Consider the following 19693-nt stretch of genomic DNA (forward strand, 5'->3'; position numbering starts at 1 on the left):
CAATAATTGTTGGCTGAAAAGCGAACTCACGGTCTGAAACAGGACAAACACAAAAAAACATAGGTTACTAAATAGGCACCAAATAAAGAGACCAGTCACCTTTAAGTAGTCCCCAGGACCTGATTATTCAGCAAAGGTGCCTGCATACTCAATAAATACACCTAAAGCAATAAACAGGGATAAACAAATAAACATCAAAGTATAGACAATAGGTACTAACCAACGAGGACAGGCTCCTCTGGTAAGTCCACCCGGACGTGAGTATCCAGCAAAGGAACCAAAAGCAACAAAATAACAAGGGAGGTAACTCTCTTTATCAAAGACAGATAAAAGACAGATAAACGGGTTTAAACTACAGCTAATAGGATGTTTAACTAAAAAAAGGACAGACACCTTTAATAAGTCCACCCGGACCTGAGTATTCAGCAAGGGGGCCTGCACCTATAAACCTATATACAAGAAATTAGCAAAAAAAAATCAAAATAAAGAAAAATTAAGAAAAAGAGCACAATTCCTAAATACGCAAAGTTTCTCCTTTCTCTGCCCCCCCCCCCCCCCAGCTTTCTCAAAATGCATTTTTGTATATGCTAACCATAATATCTAAGGTCTAACAACAAGAAAAGAACACCAATTAACTCCCTAAATTTAGAAACATAAGGTGACATAAGTCCAGTCATCAGGACCCTCCGCACAAGGCGGAATAAAAAAAGTCACAACAAAACTTTAAATTAACAACGCACTACACAGGGAACACAGAACTTCCTTCAGACCAAGTGCTGACATACTTATTCTTAGAAACAAAGAAAACAAAAAGAATATATATATATATATATATATATATATATATATATATATATATATATATATATATATATATATATATATATATATATATATATATATATATATATGTCATAAAATAGGACTTCAGGCACAATGTTAATTAAGATGTTAGTTGGTGGTTGTGTGGCAGTTAACAACAACGAACAGTAGAAGAGGAATCCAGCAGGAAAAATCAACAACTCACAACAACGAGGGAAGGAAAACACAGACATATATCAATTACCTCAATAGGAGCTCTCATTGTTGGCTAATGGAGAACTCTTTAGAAACGCCATTTTTTTCTGGCCCTAATTCAATATGATCATTTTTGGACACCGCCATCAAAATTCAAAACCTAAATTACAATACAAGAACTAAAATTACCGGGTGACAAACACTTAACATATTGTCATCATTTTCTTAATTTCTTTATTTTTTTGTTATATATATATGAAAGTACACTCTGTACAAAAACAAAAAGAAAACAAAAACTACTACAAGTCAAAGGTAAATCAAAATTTAATAACTTCGAAGATTAGGTTAATTACTGTGGCTAACACAACATTGGTATATTCAACGTCCACTAGTACAACTGGACTAAATTTGAACAAATAGGCTTTGGCGTTTCTCACAACATGGACCTGTGACGTCGGGCGCCTCCTGGATATATGTCTTCCCTCCTTTGCCACGCTCATACATTATAATTAAATAGTGCGGCCATCGCACACAAACACGGGTATGTAGTGGCTTCATTCCTACAAACCCGACCAATTAAATAGCCTGGTCGTCAGGCATTAACAAGACGCAAAAGTACTAGTTTACATAAGCGTCTATAATTTTATATTCGTTGTAACTGTGAAGAATGAGCAGCAGAATCGCTTTAAAAATTTTGAACTTCAGATGCACCTGCAGCATGCCACTGGGCGCAATAATGAGCTGGCTATGGAGGCCATATCTGAATATGCCAGACTAGAACAAGAAGAGGATGCGAGAACAAAGAAAGAAGAGGAGGAAAAGAAAACTACTATCATACTTCGCGTAATGATGAGGCCCGTGTGTGAGGTCAAGCCTGAGGCGAGGACGCCTCCACAGCAACAAACACCACAGCCACAACCACCACGGCATCCGCTACCAGCACCACAGCCAGTAGCAGTACAGGTGCGTGCGGAGGATATAAGGAGACCCCAACATCCAAGAGTGTGGAATATGAGAAGACATAGGAAAGTCTTCACTATCCCTGAAAGTGAAAATGGGAGAGTGAATAAAATCAACCTCCCTCGGCGCTCCCAACCAGAACGGTGAATTTGGAGAACGACTGGAGTAGGCGATGTGTGTGTGGGGGGAGGGGGCAGGGCCTGGGAGATGTTATCACTAACAGGCACATCTGGAGTTCAAAAAACAACCCTTCTCAGGGATAAACAAATCTCTAGACTATTGAAGTTGCCAATTTGTGTAAATGAGGAGTAGTGTGATTATAAACACTCACTCTTTTTACTGGTGTGTGTGTGTGTGTGTGTGTGTGTGTGTGTGTGTGTGAGAGAGAGAGAGAGAGAGGGAGAGAGAGAGTTCACGTACGTTTGTGTGAATAGTAGAGCGTGTGTTTGCATAAGCGCGCATACGTATAAGTGAGCATATGTTTGTGTAGATAGCAGATTTTTGGGGTTTGTAAGCATTTGCGTATGTTGTGTGGATAGTAGAGTGTGGGTTTTTCCACTTCCCCTCTGTGTGGATGGTATATTTGAGTTTGTTAATCTCCTTCTCGTGTGTGGATAATATATTTTGGTTCTGTGGATAGTATAGTAAGGGTTTGTTTTTCTCGTTTTCGTGTGTGGATAGTATATTTCGTTTTTTTTTTATTGCTCCTTCCCAGGTGTGGATAGTATATTATGGTTTTGTGAATAGTATAGCCATGGTTTATTGTTCTCCTTCTCGGGTGTGGATAATATATTTTGTTTTGTGGATAGTATAGTAAGGGTTTGTTTTTCTCCTTCTCGTGTATGGATAGTATATTTTATTATTATTTTTTGTGTGTGTGCTCCTTCTCGGGTGTGGATAGTATATTTGTGTTTGTGTTTGCTCCTTTCCGTGTGTGGATAGTATATTTGTAGGTTGGAGCTGTGAATTGCATTAGCACTAAATGGAGAACACCTCCATGCAAATCGGCGGTTTATGTCTAATAATTATAATCTAAAAATATAATCCCAGATTTTAATGGTAGATATTAGGTAAAAGTACGCTAGTGAAGTTTAACAATTTATGGTGTCACTCTTGACTTCACCACTTGTGACAATATAATGTTTCCATTTCACTTCTGAACTATTTCTGGATGTCTACTCAAAAAGAGTAGATATCTTCTACCGAGTTTCCTTCTTCAATCTTGCACAGAGTATATAATCAAATGACAAATTTGATTTTAACATTTGTTACATGACCCCAATAGTCCTTTAGGGTAAGCCACTAGGGCACTGTATTTCGTTGGACGAGGCAGACTTTGATTGTTTTAGGGGTTGTGTGTGGTAAGACACGAGTAAATCGCCACACGGGGATGCAAGATACGGTCATGTAATCACTACAGTGTCAAAACATTTGTGTTGGGGTGAGCGTACTTATCTTAGATCTCCCCCCCCCCCCGTTCTTAGCCGGAAATGTTCGGGGCACCTTACTTTGATTGATCATACAAATAACATGTAGCCTTCTGGAAAGATGTTTTAGGAAAGAAAGCTTGGTCTCATGTTTGACTCTGCTGAATGGTAATCAGAAAAATATTCATTGTGGAAACTGCTATTGTGCCCAATATCTATTATCTGATTAAAGGAGATCTCATGTCTTTGTGAAGAAGAATCAGCCAGGTGTTGGTGAAGGTGGGGATTCGGACGGACTTAAGCTGACAACCATGTCACGCTCACCGTGTTCGTCAGGCTATCAACTTCCATCTTTAAACAATGCAGAGATTTCGGACTTTATCTCTATTAATTTCAATGCTATCAACCAAATCAGTGTAGATTCTCGGAAGTGGGGAGGGGGGCGTTTTGACAAAGTAGCCACGGTACAAATGACATCAATGTTGTGCAAATGACGTTACTGACCAACCAATCACGAGGAAAAATATTTAAGACTCTTCCGGTCAGGGATTTTTCGTGCTAACTATTTACTTGCAGAAGACTGGCTTCGCATCCATTGAGATGTGCGTCTTACAGGCGCTTGTCTCTAAGGAGAAAAAAGAGCTGACGTCTAGTCACGTGGGCCACAGATAAGTTCGTGGGGATTCGGATATTCATTTTTAGGTATGAAGAATGGAGGTATATGTCATAATTTCTCATTTAATTAATATAATGCTGATTAATGCAATTTACAACTGCTTGCACGAAACAAGTAATGCAAATGATTAAACACGTTAGTTATATATCTGCCATAATATCTCAAGTATTTCTTTTTTGGGGGGGGGGTATTTCTACTTTTCACGTTTACAATTAAAGTGCAGTATGAAAGTTAAAACAAGAAAACAAAAGAACAATGGACTTATTAAAGATAGATTTGAAGATTAGTAAAACATTTTAGACTTAACATCTTAATTTTTCCTCTTGAGTCGCTTACAAAATGTGTATGTATACATGAGTGTGTATATGCGCGTGCGTGAACGAGCGAGAAAGGGTGAGTACTCTATTCGAATACGAGTATATTCTTGATTAGATTTGTTTTATTTGACACGGTTATGTTAGGTTGTTTTTATTTTGTAAAGGAGTTTCCTATTAGAATATTTCTCTCAGCTTCATACACTAAAGATTTTCTTTAATAGTGGCATCATTTAAACGTAACGAACAATGCAACGTGAACAGCATGCTCGACAATTTTGGACTTTGTTTCCCAGCTTCTATCAAGAGATAGGTTGTCTATAAAAGGATATTTGTTTATACAGCAGTTATGACATAAAGACAACAATGTAAACGACAATACTATATAATTATCTATTATATATTGTTCTCTTTCCACTTCCTGCGCATACATAAGCAAGAGGCGGGGTGAATGAGAATGGTACAAGATAGTAGTATTACAATAAAATGTACGATATAAAAGAAAATAATAGCTTGCTTCTCGTTATTGATCTTATAAATTCCTTGGAAATCCTTCTTAAGTCGTATGTATGTATGTATGTATGTATGTATGTATGTATGTATGTATGTATGTATGTATGTATGTATGTATGAATGTGTGTGTGTATGTTTGTGTGCGTGCGTATGTATGTATGTATGTATGTATGTATGTATTTTCCGTTTTTCCTTATAATGAAAAATGTATACAATGAGTGGTATATCAAAGATACAGCAAACATGCAATACCTATATTTCAATTATATCACGTACGAATACACATACTTGCATTTCCAAAGCTTTTAAGATCGACTACAAGGAACTATGTACCGACGGAATGAATAAACCTTGCACAATCATGTCCAGTGTGTCTGCTACGAAATGTAGTTCTTAACATTTTGCGAATAATCGCAATCGCCATTGCAATTTTATAAGTTGCTTATTTAAGTTTTTGAACTTCTGTTTTCATTCATATCGATCAAATAAATATAAGACACTTATGAATTGAAGAAAGATGGTTTAAATGAAGTTAATATATTACTACGTTGTTAACTACTTTAATACTGAACACGCTGGTTCTCCCGAACCGGCAAGCATATTTTAAACGAGTTAGAAATATAAACTAAGGGAAATGAATAACCGGTTAGAGCTAATTCAAACCTTTAACTGTATTTTCAGTTCATCAAAGTATTTATTATGATTTAATTAACACTGCTACCAACCATACAATTGCTTCTAACCTACATTTATAACTTTCCTCTTTCCATTACTTCGTTTGACTACGTGAGAGAGAGAGAGAGAGAGAGAGAGAGAGAGAGAGAGAGAGTTGTGGGGTTGGGGAGTATTCATTAATTGTCCATCCCTATGTTTCTTTATTAGTCGATTAGTCTTTTGCCTTACCAGCCCACACAGTGATAGAGTAACGTTGAGGGAGGGTAGATCGGACATTTTAATGTTAAATTTAAAAAGTTAGACCCATATTAATAGGTTTTATAAAACTTGAAATAGAAATAAAAATAAACAAAGCATGAAAGAGATTAGAGTATGTGTATTTTGCCTTTGAAAAAAAAATGTACTGTGCAAATCTTGACAGGCTATTGCAACTTTGTATTATTGGTATTGTTAACACTGTATTGAAATCCACCACTCCGATGGCCTAGAGGTTAGAGTATCCGATTCGGTTGCGGTAGGTCGCGGGTTCGAACCCGGCTGAGTCATACCAAAGATTTATAAAAATGGTACCTGCAGCTGCCTCGTTAGGCGCTCAACATTAAGAGGTTAGTGTTAGGACTGGTCTGTCTAGTGTCAGGATAACGTGACTGGGTGGGATATGATGCTACATATCTGCGACATGATGACATCACTATAAACTGTCACACTGCAGACATCGCAGCAATAATACTAAACATTGTTAAAGCTACAATAAAAATCCAAATGACACACGCACGCACGCGCGCGTATTGAAATCCCACGTGATTGGTAAAAAGTCCCAGGTTCTTGTAAGTTACTTGGTGCAAGTTCAGTTATCTTTTTTCTCTCATTCCACACATTTCTCCATATTATCTCCCTTATGCATGAGATGGGAGGGGGGTTCTGAAATTCTGCATAATGTTTAATTCATATAGAAGACGGAGATTATTAATATTTTTTATCTTGTTATTTCATTACAACGCTAATGATCAATTAGTGACAGTTCATCACATATTTAGATAATATAGTAGCGACAACCTGCTGTTGAAATATAACATAATATTGAAACAATATTTATACATGTTTATTAATGTGCCATATGCGGATCACATTTTGAATAGTATTAGAATACCAAGCGGCTTTATGCCAAAACTAAAAGCCATGTTATTCTTTATGTATGTGACAATGCTGCGTTTGTGAAGTCACATTTATCACTTATGTTAGCACCCGCGAAAGTGAAATTGTGGATGTAAAGACCCAGTTTCCTTGCTAAAGAGGCTATTCCAAGTTTTAATCATGTATTAGCGACGCAGGCAACAATTGACTCACGTGCTCTCGTGGAACTTTTCTTAAGTACCGATATGAGTCCTATCATATAAATGGTATTCAATTACTTTCGTTTCACTCCAAAATGTTTCCGTGACCGGATTATTTACACGGTACTTTAGTTAGACCAGACTAGGTTCGTCATATCACATGACAGGAGATATGTTAGATACGCAAAAGTCTACTACATGTACAAAAATTGCCAAGATCATTCCAGTTATGCTATCGTGAGATACAGAGCCAGTTCTTTCAGTGCGACATGCGACAAATCTAACACAGCAACAAGAAAAGGTGTGGAGGAAGTTCTCAGAAACTGTCAACAACGTATACGTGTAAGTTCTGACCGAAATTAAACGCATGACGTATGATAGTCAGGTATGTTGACCCCATTTTCGAGACTCGTTCAAGTCCACTAATTTTGTTCCATTGCCTTGACTCAGAAATCGACGAAATTAGTCATGTAATCTCTCTCTCTCTCTCTCTCTCTCTATCTCTCTCTCTCTCTCTCTCTCTCTCTCTCTCTCCACACAGCACAGACACGCAGCACAGAGGTTCGACGAATCATCGTGTCACTTAAGGATTGTAGTTTCGACAACAAACTCGATTACAAATAATCATGGTACATTTAAATATAGTGCTTTGTCAGAAGCGAGTAGCCGCCAGAATAAAAACTGTCAAAGTAATTTTGCCAAACTATGATTTCAGATGGTCACTGCACTGATATTTTGTAACCTTGATTTTATAAATGTGTACTGAATAACATTGTCGTCTTAAATTGTAAATTTTTATCAAGTGCTATTTTTAGACTACCCTGGTGATGTAAATAAAGCATGGCTCTGCGTGTTAAATAACTGACTGGCGATTAAAAGCAGACGATAATTCAGTCAGCAACAGAAAGATTTTAGTGATATAAAAAAAAAATTGAGATAACTGGAGGTAGCACAAATTGGTGTCCGAAATTGAGAAATAGCGGGAGACCAAACAATGAGCGAAAGGGGGTAATCGTATACTTTCTCCTTTTGTTCATCGTAATTTGTGACAGTCAAAGGTAATCTTTGCAGAACTTGACGTAGCTTTTAATGAATCTGTCAGTGTTCATGTTTATGAAGGTACTGTCAACAGAAGATTAAACAGTTTATGATTCAAGAGATGCACACTGAGGAAGAACATTACAAATTCCACTGCAGATTTGTGCATCGCATATGTAGATAAAACTGGACCGTTGAAAACGTGTAATCAATAATAACTTTAAACAATGAAACTTAATTTCTTCTGGGGAAAGAAAACAGTTTACGTTTTGAGTTTATTTTGGTCATTTATAAGAATCAGCAATTTAAAGAAGGAGATTACAAAAGAGTTTCCAAATGGGGAATTGACTTTCCAAACGGATACGTGTCTGGTCCATATTACTAGGTGGGCAAAACACTAGAAAATTTTCCTTATCCAGGTCATCACAAACCTTCGACTTTGGCATTATTGAGAATACTTGACAAACAATTAAGGCCTATCTTAAAAAGTCCACCTGAGATAATATCCAAGTCTGGTTACATTTGTATTGTTGTTGGCATTTGATAATCTTTCATATACCAATATTTGGATTGTCGGTGATCGCGTCGAATGGTCAAATTTAGTTTATCTGGCTGTGTCTAGAGTAACAAAAATATCTCAGTTACACAAGGTTGTCTACGTGTTGGAGCTGCCAATGGCAGCAGTAGCTGCACTACCGCCGTCACAAACAACATCGTCACCAGGAAGTATCAACGCATTGAAGAAAAAATTAGATGGTTATGCGTGAGATAATAACAACAACAAAAAAAACCCACGCCAGTTTTATCTGGATTTTGAATTTATCATGACGCTGAAAAAAACAACAATATAGTCACTGCGCCTGCTGTAACACAATAATGTTGTGGCAGTATTTTCCTAATGACGTAAGACAATTTATCGTGGACAGAATCGATAGTAGTCTCGTCCACACACGCGAAAATGTCTGTCTGATACGTCTTGAATGTAACAGACGTAGAGGAGCTTCGTTTCTCAGAGCGTGTGACTCTTGTTAGCGCATTTTTGTTGGCGCGTATCCAATCTGGTAGTAACAGTCTGTTTTCAGGAATTACCTCTAGTTGTTCACGGAGCGTTGAGGAGCTGTTGCATCTAATTCGTTGATTGGTGACTGTATCATAGATCTTACCACGCTGGAAACTGTATGTGTTGTTACACTCCACACAGGATCAGTTGCTCTTGCTGCACCACCCTGAAGTTCACCAGTTTCATGTATATACCTCACACTGTTACTTTACTACCCAACACTGGTTGTTGTAGCTGATCTGGTGATTTTCGTCGTGGTATATGTCTTTTCGCAATTGCCTCGATGGGTTTCATGTTAATTCCACTCGTGACCTCGTTGGTTAACGCGGCCACCAGATGAGGTAGTCTCGCAACCCATTCACGAGATCTGTTCTGAACGCTTAGCATTCCGCTCTGACAGTAATTCTTGGGCATATTGATATCAGAAGAGTCGCTGTGCAAGTGTTTGATTATATCGTTCAACGATTTCCTAGTCGCGATGTATCGCTCTGTTTCCAAGCCTGATTTTAACGTTATTGCATCAGTGTTGTTACTGTACCGAGAAATTCTTTGCCAGGATCAAACTGTAGCAATCGTGGCCATCTTCGTAACCGGAGAACTGTTTAATTTTATTGATGATTTACAGGCTGTGATAAGAGCTAAGAATTCCTTACCAATTATTGCATATTTTCTTTTGTACTTTTGTCAGGAGTTTCACTAGCAACAACAGTTAGTTTAGTTTACCTTCTGTGAAGTCTTGGTAAGGAATATTTAATCAGAAATAGAGAATTCTCGTCACGTTCACACACATGTTTGAAAGAAGTTTTCTCTTAAATCATAATGAAACTAAAAACGTTTGATATAAAACATAGCAATCACAAGAAGTACCATAGATTTTATATCGTCTGTTCAGCATGAGCAACAACTGTTGCAATTTATCTTTCTTAATCAAACTTGAATGCATGAATGATTTGAACAAAACAACCCAGCACCTTTTCAAATTAAAACATGTTGCGGGAAATATTTTCAGCACAGAACCAACCCCCTCTCTCCCTCTCTCTCTCTCTCTCTGCGTTTGTGTAGTACACGTAGTTAGCTACCTGCATCAGACCTATGTTGACTCTTTGTAAGGGGCCCCCAAGTGGTCGAGTGTTTTTAAGCGCTCGCATGTACTGATCACTGCAGTATCACCTGTGTCTTCGTGGGTTCTAGTCTCGGACCCGGCCAATGATGTATGGTAGAAAGTTTGCCTATAGTTTCCCGTGAGTCGGTAGTTATTACCCGGGTTTTCTCTGGCTATTCCTTTACCAGCTGAATTATATTGGCCTCCATGTATAGCTAGCTGATCGTGTACTGAAAAATGGTTTAAACCTAGAAGAACAACAACTCTTTGTAAGAGTGCGTTGATAAATGTGCAACTGCTGCATGCGAAAGCTTCAAATTCTTGACGTATTTTTAGAGGCATGCCTTACAACAAAATACATTGAAGAGAAAAGACATCCCGAATCTCCTGATTCTGTATACCCTAATATACGAACTGAATAAGCAAGAATCTTTTACCTGTCTTCAGCATTCAGATTTATCAAATGTGTCTTATACTGGCAACACGTTTGTATATTTAAGTTGTTTCATACAATTTTAAAATCCCTTTTGAAGTTAGAGACAGTAAGGTTTATAATCCATCTTGGTCATCATGCCACATATTTTTGTCACATGACTTCGGATGAGCACATACTAAAGTATATTTTGTAATAAGCTCATCTGCTAGAAGTAATTACAATTAGTTTTCAAAACGTTACTAAAATTGATTAGGTCCAAACATTTACATTCATTTTTTTTATTGACTGTATAGTTGATGTTACGCGCCCATAGCATCAATGACCACTGTGGTGTAAAAGCGCCTGTACACGTTTGTTTTCTCTTGTACATTTGAAGGAATTGATTCAAAAGCTCGTAAATTGTACTGAAGTTTTAGAAGTTAATAAATATAAATTGTTCGTTCAGGTGGCTGTTTATTAACTGTCGTTGCTGATTAGAAACTACCGTAATGTAATATGTGTGCTCCTTGCAAGACGATCTAATCACATTGTATTGTTTTATGTGCTCATGTGATGTCGTTTATCTAAATGTATAATACAGTGTCGAAAATGGGAAAGAAACTTAAGAGGATGAATGACAAACACTTTTCTCGTTTTGATGCACTACGAATATGTATTCATGTTTTTTTTTCTCCTTTAGATAAATCAACATGGAATGTCCAATTTGCTTCGAGAGGAAAGATGATGTGAGCTGTTGTGTTCCATGTGGCCATGTGTTTTGCACCGTGTGCTTGGAGAGGCACATGTTTACGGTAAATGACGACTGTCCCAATTGCAGAACCCAGACTGTCATGGCACAGCGCGTGTATCTAGATCGTTCCACGAAGCATGGAACCTCAAAGGAGGCATTGTGGAAACGCCTGTTAGATCACGTCGAAAATGGAAGCAGAAAGCTGGACGTTGAGCTTTTTTGTGGACTTTGCTTGATTGTATTTTATCATAGCCTTCTCTTCGAAGCAATCAGATTGCTGTTAATGATGCTTCTCATTTTCTGGATTCACTCATTCCTTGTTCTTGCTTTGACTTGTTTACGAAACGGCGATAAATTAGATACCGTTTTACTCTTCAAGGCAGGGTCGATTGATCTTGCAAGAAAATTATGTAAATTTCTTGAGTTTTTCAAAAAGATATGTTTTTTACTTTGTATGTTACCCGAACAACCCATTGACAATCAGTAATGAAAGACTTCTCAGAAGAAGAACGCTTCAGTGGCCTAGTGGTTAGAGCATCCGCCTCGGATACGGGAGGTCGTGGGTTCGATCCCCGGCCGAATCAAACCAAAGACTTACAAAAATGGTAATAACAATTGCCTCTCTTGGCGCTCAGCATTACGAGGTTAGTGTTAGGACTGGTCGGCCTGGCGTCAGTATGATGTGACTGGGTGGGACATCATGCTACATGCCTGCGGCATGATGCCTCAGTTCTAGATATCACTATCAACTGTCATACTGCAGATATTATAGCAATATGACTGAAAAATTGTTAAAGCTACGTTGAAAATCCAGATCACACACACTATTCAGAAGAAGAAGGTTATCGCCGATTTGTAAAATTCTGTTTTGTGTTACTCGTGTGTCAATAAGCACGAATTTTGGGATGAAAGGTTTTATATAGACATAGGTTTTTCGTGCGCTGATGAAGCCGTTTAGATGGATACTGTGAAGATCTTTTTTTAAGTATCTCAATATATTCGTTGAATCTAATCGAAAATAGTTGAAAGTTTAAAATATTATTTAAGAAGGCGTCTTAAATGCTGGACAGTTTACCAGCTTTCTTTGCATTGAGATGTGGCCATGGGGGGGAAATGAAGTAAAATAAAATAATTAATTTTCTTTGAAAGTAAAGTTAAGATCCAAAACTATATTTCCCAAGGTTTTAAATTGGTAATGACGTCCAAACAGAATAAAATAGTCACAGGAAAAACACTCGCATATAGATAGACATATATATATATATATATATATAGAGAGAGAGAGAGAGAGAGAGAGAGAGCGTATTTACATACGTATGTGGCATTACGTTTGTACCCGTTATGAAAGCGTACAGGTGTGTGCTAGAAATAAACCGGACAATAATGTACTAGCATACAGTTTACTTAATAATTAAATATGTAGAATCGTTTCTCTTTAAATTACAACCTTTTGATATTTCTCATTGGGATGCCATTAACATGTCAATGCAGTAACTGAAACTTTGTACCATTTCTCTATTTTTTAATATTATATGAGAATCTTGGTAACATTTTCGAAAATAATTCGTAGATGAATATGTCCATATGGTTTCACTAGCTGCCGAATACACAAGATGGTACAAAGATATTAAGGCAGTTAAAAACAACAGTATTGTAAAAAATGAGAGTATATAGCGGTGAAAAAATTATCCGCTTCCGTCAGCCGTCTGACATTCATTTCTTATGCAATACATAATGAATGCATGAATGATTTGAACAAAATAACCCAGTACCTTTTCAGATTAAAACAGCATGTTTGCTGGAAATATTTTCAGCACAAAACCAACCCTCTCTCTCTCTCTCTCTCTCTCTCTCTCTCTCTCTCTCTCTCTCTGTGTGCGTGTGTTTAGGTACACGTAGTTAGCTACTTGCATCAGACCTATGTTGACTCTGTGTGTGTGTGTGTGTGTGTGTGTGTGTGTATGTATGTATGTATGTATGTATGTATATATATATATATATATATATATATATATATATATATATATATATATATATATATATATATATATATATATATTCTGTCAAGGTTAATCATACCAATGAAGCTGAAAATATGTCACAAGATTCTGTTCAAAATGCATAGCAAATATTAGCTTTAGTTTCAGGCTGCTTACGCACGGAACCACGCACTATACAATTAACTCTCCCGTCCGTGTCTGACTGCCTCCACCCCCCTTGCAAAAATTCCTGGTGGCGTCCATACTGTACATGAACATAAATGAGTTCCCCCTTCCAAACGCATAGTATCTGACTTTGTTCTCAAAGCTGTTGTATTTACAAATGCTTAAGAATTAAAAAATTACTGACATGATAACTGTTTAATTAGGTTCGTATATTCTTTTCTTTTTGAGAAATAATTTAGTATTACGAAAGACGTTTGTTGAAATGGAATTTCACATATAAAATATGCGTTATATTTTTAGATGGCAATGACGGCTGCGAATGTTAATAATTGATGATCCATATGTTTTGTATTGTCTGTGAAACGGTCACTGTTATATCACAGTGGCATTGTTTTGAAATATAAATGTACTTTCATTACACTGATCATAACGTTCAAATTATATCATATTTCTCTTCCGTTTATTAACTAGGTTTGCACGATTTGTCGTGGTCATTGACGTCAGTGTTGACGAACGCATGTGTGTGTGTGTGTGTGTGATTTGGGTTTTTTTAATCGTAACTTTAATATTTTTTCAGTCATATCGCTACAATGTCTGAAGGGTGGCAGTTTTATACTAATGTCCACCACTGGGGCATCATGCCGCAGACATGTAGCATCATGTCCCCCCCCCCCCACCAGTCACATTATCCTGATACCAGTTCTAGCATTAACCTCTTAATGCTGAGCGCCTAGCGAGGCAGCTATATTTACTATTTGTATGTCTTTGGTATGCCTTTGCTGGGGTTCGAACCCGCGACCTCCCTCATCCGAGGCGGACGCTGTACCACCTCATCCGAGGCGGACGCTCTACCACTTAGGACACTGGAGTAGTAGTGTTGACGCTAATAAATGTCGGATTTTATATTTAAGTCAATATATAATGTTGGTGAGTTTACCGTTTTCGGACAACAACGCTTTTTGTTTCTATATCATGCTGATCACCGAAAATATTTTTGTTGTATAAAAATTCACATGACTTCCAAAAATTGAAACGCCACTTTGCCCGAATACCGGAATTTATTGCAACCTTTTATCTTGCATCAGATAATCAAATAAGAATGGAATTGATCAATTTAGTGTTAATTCCTTTTTTAAATAAAAGAAAAGAAATAGTGGGTGTCTTATCCATTTCTTAATAAATCCGTCACGTGTGGAATGGGTGCTGCGAGTTGGGTGTTGTTGTTGTAATGTTTAACGCCATGTTTCAGCTCATGATAGGCTATACATGGTGGCCAGTATAAGTGGTGGAGGAAGAACCCGGGACGTCATTTCAACTATTTTCAGGGGGTGGGGCAAAACTTGATTGGGGGGGGGGGGACTTGACGTGGTTCTTAATTTTCGTATATAGGCAACAGCAATTTTACAGTACATGAATCCCCCTGTCCCCCTCTTCATAACGTCCCTGAGAAGAATCGGGGAAAAGCCCGGAAAGAACCACCGTTCAACGAGAAGCTACTGGCAAGCTTTCTAACGTACCCACATTGGCCGAGCTCGAGACTCGAACCCACGCAGACAGAGGTGAGATGGCAGTGATCCGTAACGGTGAGCGCTTGAGACTACTCAGCCACTCGGGGCCCCGATTGGAGTTGGTGAGTGGGGAACGGAACATAATGCAAAAAAACATCACATCACCGAGAGATAACCAAACTGGTTCGATCATGAATCTTAGGTCAGTAAGAAGGAAGCCTGTAAATATATAACAAGAATTTTGGTGCATGATTGTGATTGGTAAATATATTTCTTGCGGAAGTTAAATAAAAAATAGAGCAATTTTCAAGCACAATATTCTGTCATTCAAACCTCTACCCAAGACATCCCTCATTTTTCCTAAATATGTTAAATGTATATGTACCCAGTTTTATGCGAAATGATTAACATATTTTTGTGTAAACATTTTCTTAGCTAGTCCGACAGGGGTATGTAATTAGCTGACAGATATCAAGATGAGTGGTCAGCAAGTACACTTAAATTTTCTTACATAAGTCCAGCACCATTCCTTGGTTGAACTGATTAAACGATGTTCCAACCCAGAACAGTCATAAAAATCTGCTTTTGTCATACAAATCTATGAACTTTTATAGTTTAAAGGGGGTGTATCTGTCCTTTCAAATCTAGAGTTAAAGTGTGAAAATAGTATGCGTATCGTGTTTTAAATATGTCAGCTCATGGTTTACTTTATAAAAATATTTCCGAGGAAACGTCTAAAAAATTGGTCAATATTATCTTTGACTTGTGTGGAGATTGTTTCCCCTTGTATGCATTACAATAGGTCTGTAAATGTAACCTCCCTTGCGCTAGTCCGGAAAATTGAGACGTTGTGATTAAACATGTACGTGTCCGCAAAATTGGGACGTTGTGATTAAACATGTAATTTAATTCGGTAGTTAAATCCATCACCCAATTTAGCTTTGGTCATCGGAGAAGAAAAAACACTACAACTTGGTAACAAGGATCCTCGCTTGAACCCGTGATTGTTTTATATATGAGGAAAGTGAACAGAATGTTCAAAAATAGTGGAATTCCAGCATTTGATTTAAAAAAAATAAACTATCTCTAGTTGGAAAAGGAGTTGATCGTAACAAATAGAAACGCACCGTTTTATAAATTGCATATGCATGAATGGGCAAGAATATTTTGATACGTTTGATGCAGTAACGAAAGACGACGATGATAAAACTACAGTACAGAAATTGAACGAATTTCCCCCCAATAAAATGAACATTAACTGAGGCAGATGAAACAAGATAATTTAGAAATGTTTCATCAGTAATACGGTTGTACCAAAAAGTTGAAACTTGTGACTTTGTAGATAAAAATATGAGCATATCAGAGAACAAGTCATAGGCAAGTGAAGGTCGCTTAATTTCAGATACAGAAAGAATTATCTTGACGCTGAAATAACTACTGCGAATAGCTGGATCTTCTGAAACAGCGTTAACAAAATATGTTTCAATCGAAAATACGCCAAGAGGTGACGTTCATGCAGTGAAAGAAGACGGATAAAAGGAATAGCAGACCTGCTACAGATGCGTTGGGAGACTATGACAGTATGGAAAAATTAAAGAATTTCCATCTATAGAAAAAAAGCAAAGTATTTAATAAAATCGGTAATTTTGCTAAATTGTGAAAAATGAAGATGAACAGAAAAGAAAAAGCAACACAAAGATCACCAAGCAAAAGAGCAATACATACTTGAAGGTAGATGAAAGTCATTATATATATGTTTTAAGTATTCAATAGCACAAGTGGACTGCTTTGTAAAAGCAGACATTGAGTGTATCGTATAAAATATGCACGTAAATCCTGTTGCAAGTTGTAACATCTTTGATACATGACGTGGGGAGAGCTTGAGACTGAAAACAAATGTACGTCTATATAAGTGAACAAATAGTTATTTGTATAGGGAACAGTAAGTCTACTCACGATGTTTGAACAATTCCAGACAAGTGCTCGCTTAGAAATTTTGTGCAGTGGATACGACAAAATCATTTTCTTATTGACGGACAAGGAATTTCACTGTTAGGAAAAGAAATTGCATTTCACTCGGTATTCTTCTGGTTGACCTTGTTGGGAATATCATCTCGTAAACAGAACTATGTAAAAATACAAGAGTTATTTTGACGGAGTAGGAAGTTTAAAAGTCTCCAGGTAAAGATTTACATAGACGAATTTGTGAAACCAATGGCACAGCCATTTAAAATAGTTCCATTCACTTGCTTAAAAAAATGCAGGCTAAACAAACTCAACTTGAGTAATTTTACGTTATTGAAAACGTCAACAATCCATCACCAAGGGTGAGCGCTACATTTATAATGACAAATCAGTTTGAAGAAGTTAGACTTTGTGTTGATATAAGAAAGTTTAATACAGTAATTATCAGAATGAGACTCCATTTTTTGACAGGCGACCAAATTTTATATGATCGAAATCAGAGCAACGTATTCAGCAAGTAGGATTTAAAACGGGGCTTCCACTAAATGGAGCTCAGCGCCTTAAAATAAATGTTTCATCCCCCGTAAAATATCGTATTGATATAAGACTGTTTTGTTCGACATAAACACTGCTAAAGAAATTAACCAGCACACTATAAAGCAAGTACCCAAAGGATGTGATGGTTCCCGCAGCATGCTAGAGAACATCATGATGCATTACAATGACTTAAAAGAGGAAGGTAAGACTTGTAAGTAAAACTAAAACATTGGGAGAAAGAGGATTCACGCTCAAGAAAGAAAAATTTCTTCTACAGGATAACAAGCTGAGACTTCTTCAGTCAACGTCAAAGCCGTACATCGAGCAAGAGAATTGTCAACATACTCGGAAGATAGAAGACCCTTTGGATTAGTCAATATCAGTGACAAGTTTATATCGGACTCTGCGTCTTGGCGATCCCCTCAACAAATTCCCACGGAAGAAAATACTGTTCATCTCACGAGATAAACATTGTGTACGCTAAATAATACAGAGTGGCCAAAGCAGAAAATAATAGCTACTTAGATGAAGATGCTGAAACTTGACTGACTGCAAATGCTAGTACCGTAGATTTGAGAGAAGTGCTTTTGCAGATACAATATATCGAATCTAGTTTAACTGCGTACGCAAGAAGGATGGCTACTTATATGGGACACTGTTATTCTCCGACGGATAAAAAACGGTCGCGCTCTGGTTTTGACATGTTAGAGACTTCATCTCTACATTTATATAATTGAATTTGACTAAGTGACTTACCACAATCCATGATAGATTATCGGCGTGTCTAATCAGAAGCAGTCTGCTCATTATTTAAGATAAGTGTTGCATCTCCATCTGTGTAGTGCATCAGTTAAAAATACACATATATTCGAAAATATCAAAATATCATAGACACACTTTTGAAATTATTTGTTGATAACGTGAAATAGTGGAAACTGAACAAGAAACATGCTTTCTCTTCGATGCACAATCTGCAGTATTGAAGGACATACGAGAGTTGACGAAGAAATCTGCATAACGATGACGAGTTGAGGCAGCGTCAAGAGAGGAGATTGGTCAGAGTGTCTCGTCACCTGTCAGTCAAATTGGAGCTACATAATCCTGGAACGCCGATCCTACGAGAAATACAACGCTTTACATAGAGATAGCATGGGAAAGAGAACAGTATCCGTTGATATTGAAGGGTAAAATGTGGTGGTTCAAAGTAGACAAACAAGCAAAACAGTTATGCAGAATTTGTCATGCGTGCTACGTTGAGAGTGCACCGTTGGAACCAATCACAAGAAAAATATTATGAAGCAGGTAAGGATCTAACGACTTAACGTATGGGTCCATTTCATTTGGGATAAAGGTTACTAGTGGTTGTAGGCGACTATAATCAATACATCGAATATGCTAATCTTCGAATTACAGTCGATAGATATGCGTAAAACAAACTTGAGGACCTTTTGCTAGATTTGGATTGCACATCTCAATCCTGAACGACAATGGATCAGAATTCCTTACGAAATAATTTGGTTAATATTTCAAGGCCAATCGTAAAGTTCATCAGAATAAGCACCTTTATAACAATAAGCGAATGGAGGGTGAGAAAGGCATACGAGATCCTTGCTAAAAACAATAAAAGCAGCTCACGTGGAGATTGTAGAAAAGAGCTATCAACGTTTCTAATCGCAGAGAGCAAAAGTGTATCATGCAGAATTAATATATGGATGCATTCTCCGAACTAAATTGACACACCATGTGACAAACGGCTGAAAGGGGTAGATATGGAAAAAAGGTTAAAGGAAAGACATATGACAGACTTAGACGCGCACGTGAAAGTAACAGTTCTGTTAGGGATAAAATTCTATTAAAACAGATCAAGCAGACTAAACTTCCCATTGTGCGAATCTTATCTTATATTCTTATATTCAGTAAACAAAAGGCTGCAATGACAATTTAGTTCTGGGATGATGTCCGTTACAAATGGAATTCAGCCAATTGGAAGAAATGATACAGTGCTGAGTATGACACACAAGTGCATGATGGGAAGATGAATATATCAAGCACATATTTGACGATATGCTCGATTCACACAACCCATGTGAGAGCAACACTCCTGGAGGCTAAATGAGAGGCCGATACCAACAAGGAAAATACCTCAGAGATTTCAAGACTTATTTTGGTAGGAATATTATAGTATTGACGAGAATTTTTTCAGGTTCTAAATTTATTTAAGTTGTGTCACGATCAT

The 19693-nt window shown here is 37.3% G+C and overlaps 1 long non-coding RNA gene across 1 annotated transcript; it reads left to right on the forward strand.

Annotated features, from left to right (window-relative positions):
* The first annotated feature begins 6988 nt into the window (after positions 1 to 6988).
* LOC149805024 (uncharacterized) lies at positions 6989 to 14601 on the forward strand. The gene is made up of 2 exons (XR_016417438.1): positions 6989 to 7258; positions 11232 to 14601. It is a non-coding gene; the product is annotated as an uncharacterized LOC149805024 (long non-coding RNA).
* Positions 14602 to 19693: the final 5092 nt, after the last annotated feature.

The sequence above is a fragment of the Sinohyriopsis cumingii genome, chromosome 2 (assembly GCF_028554795.1).
Source record: "Sinohyriopsis cumingii isolate HCF-2022 chromosome 2, ASM2855479v2, whole genome shotgun sequence".
NCBI classification, from domain to species: domain Eukaryota; kingdom Metazoa; phylum Mollusca; class Bivalvia; order Unionida; family Unionidae; genus Sinohyriopsis; species Sinohyriopsis cumingii.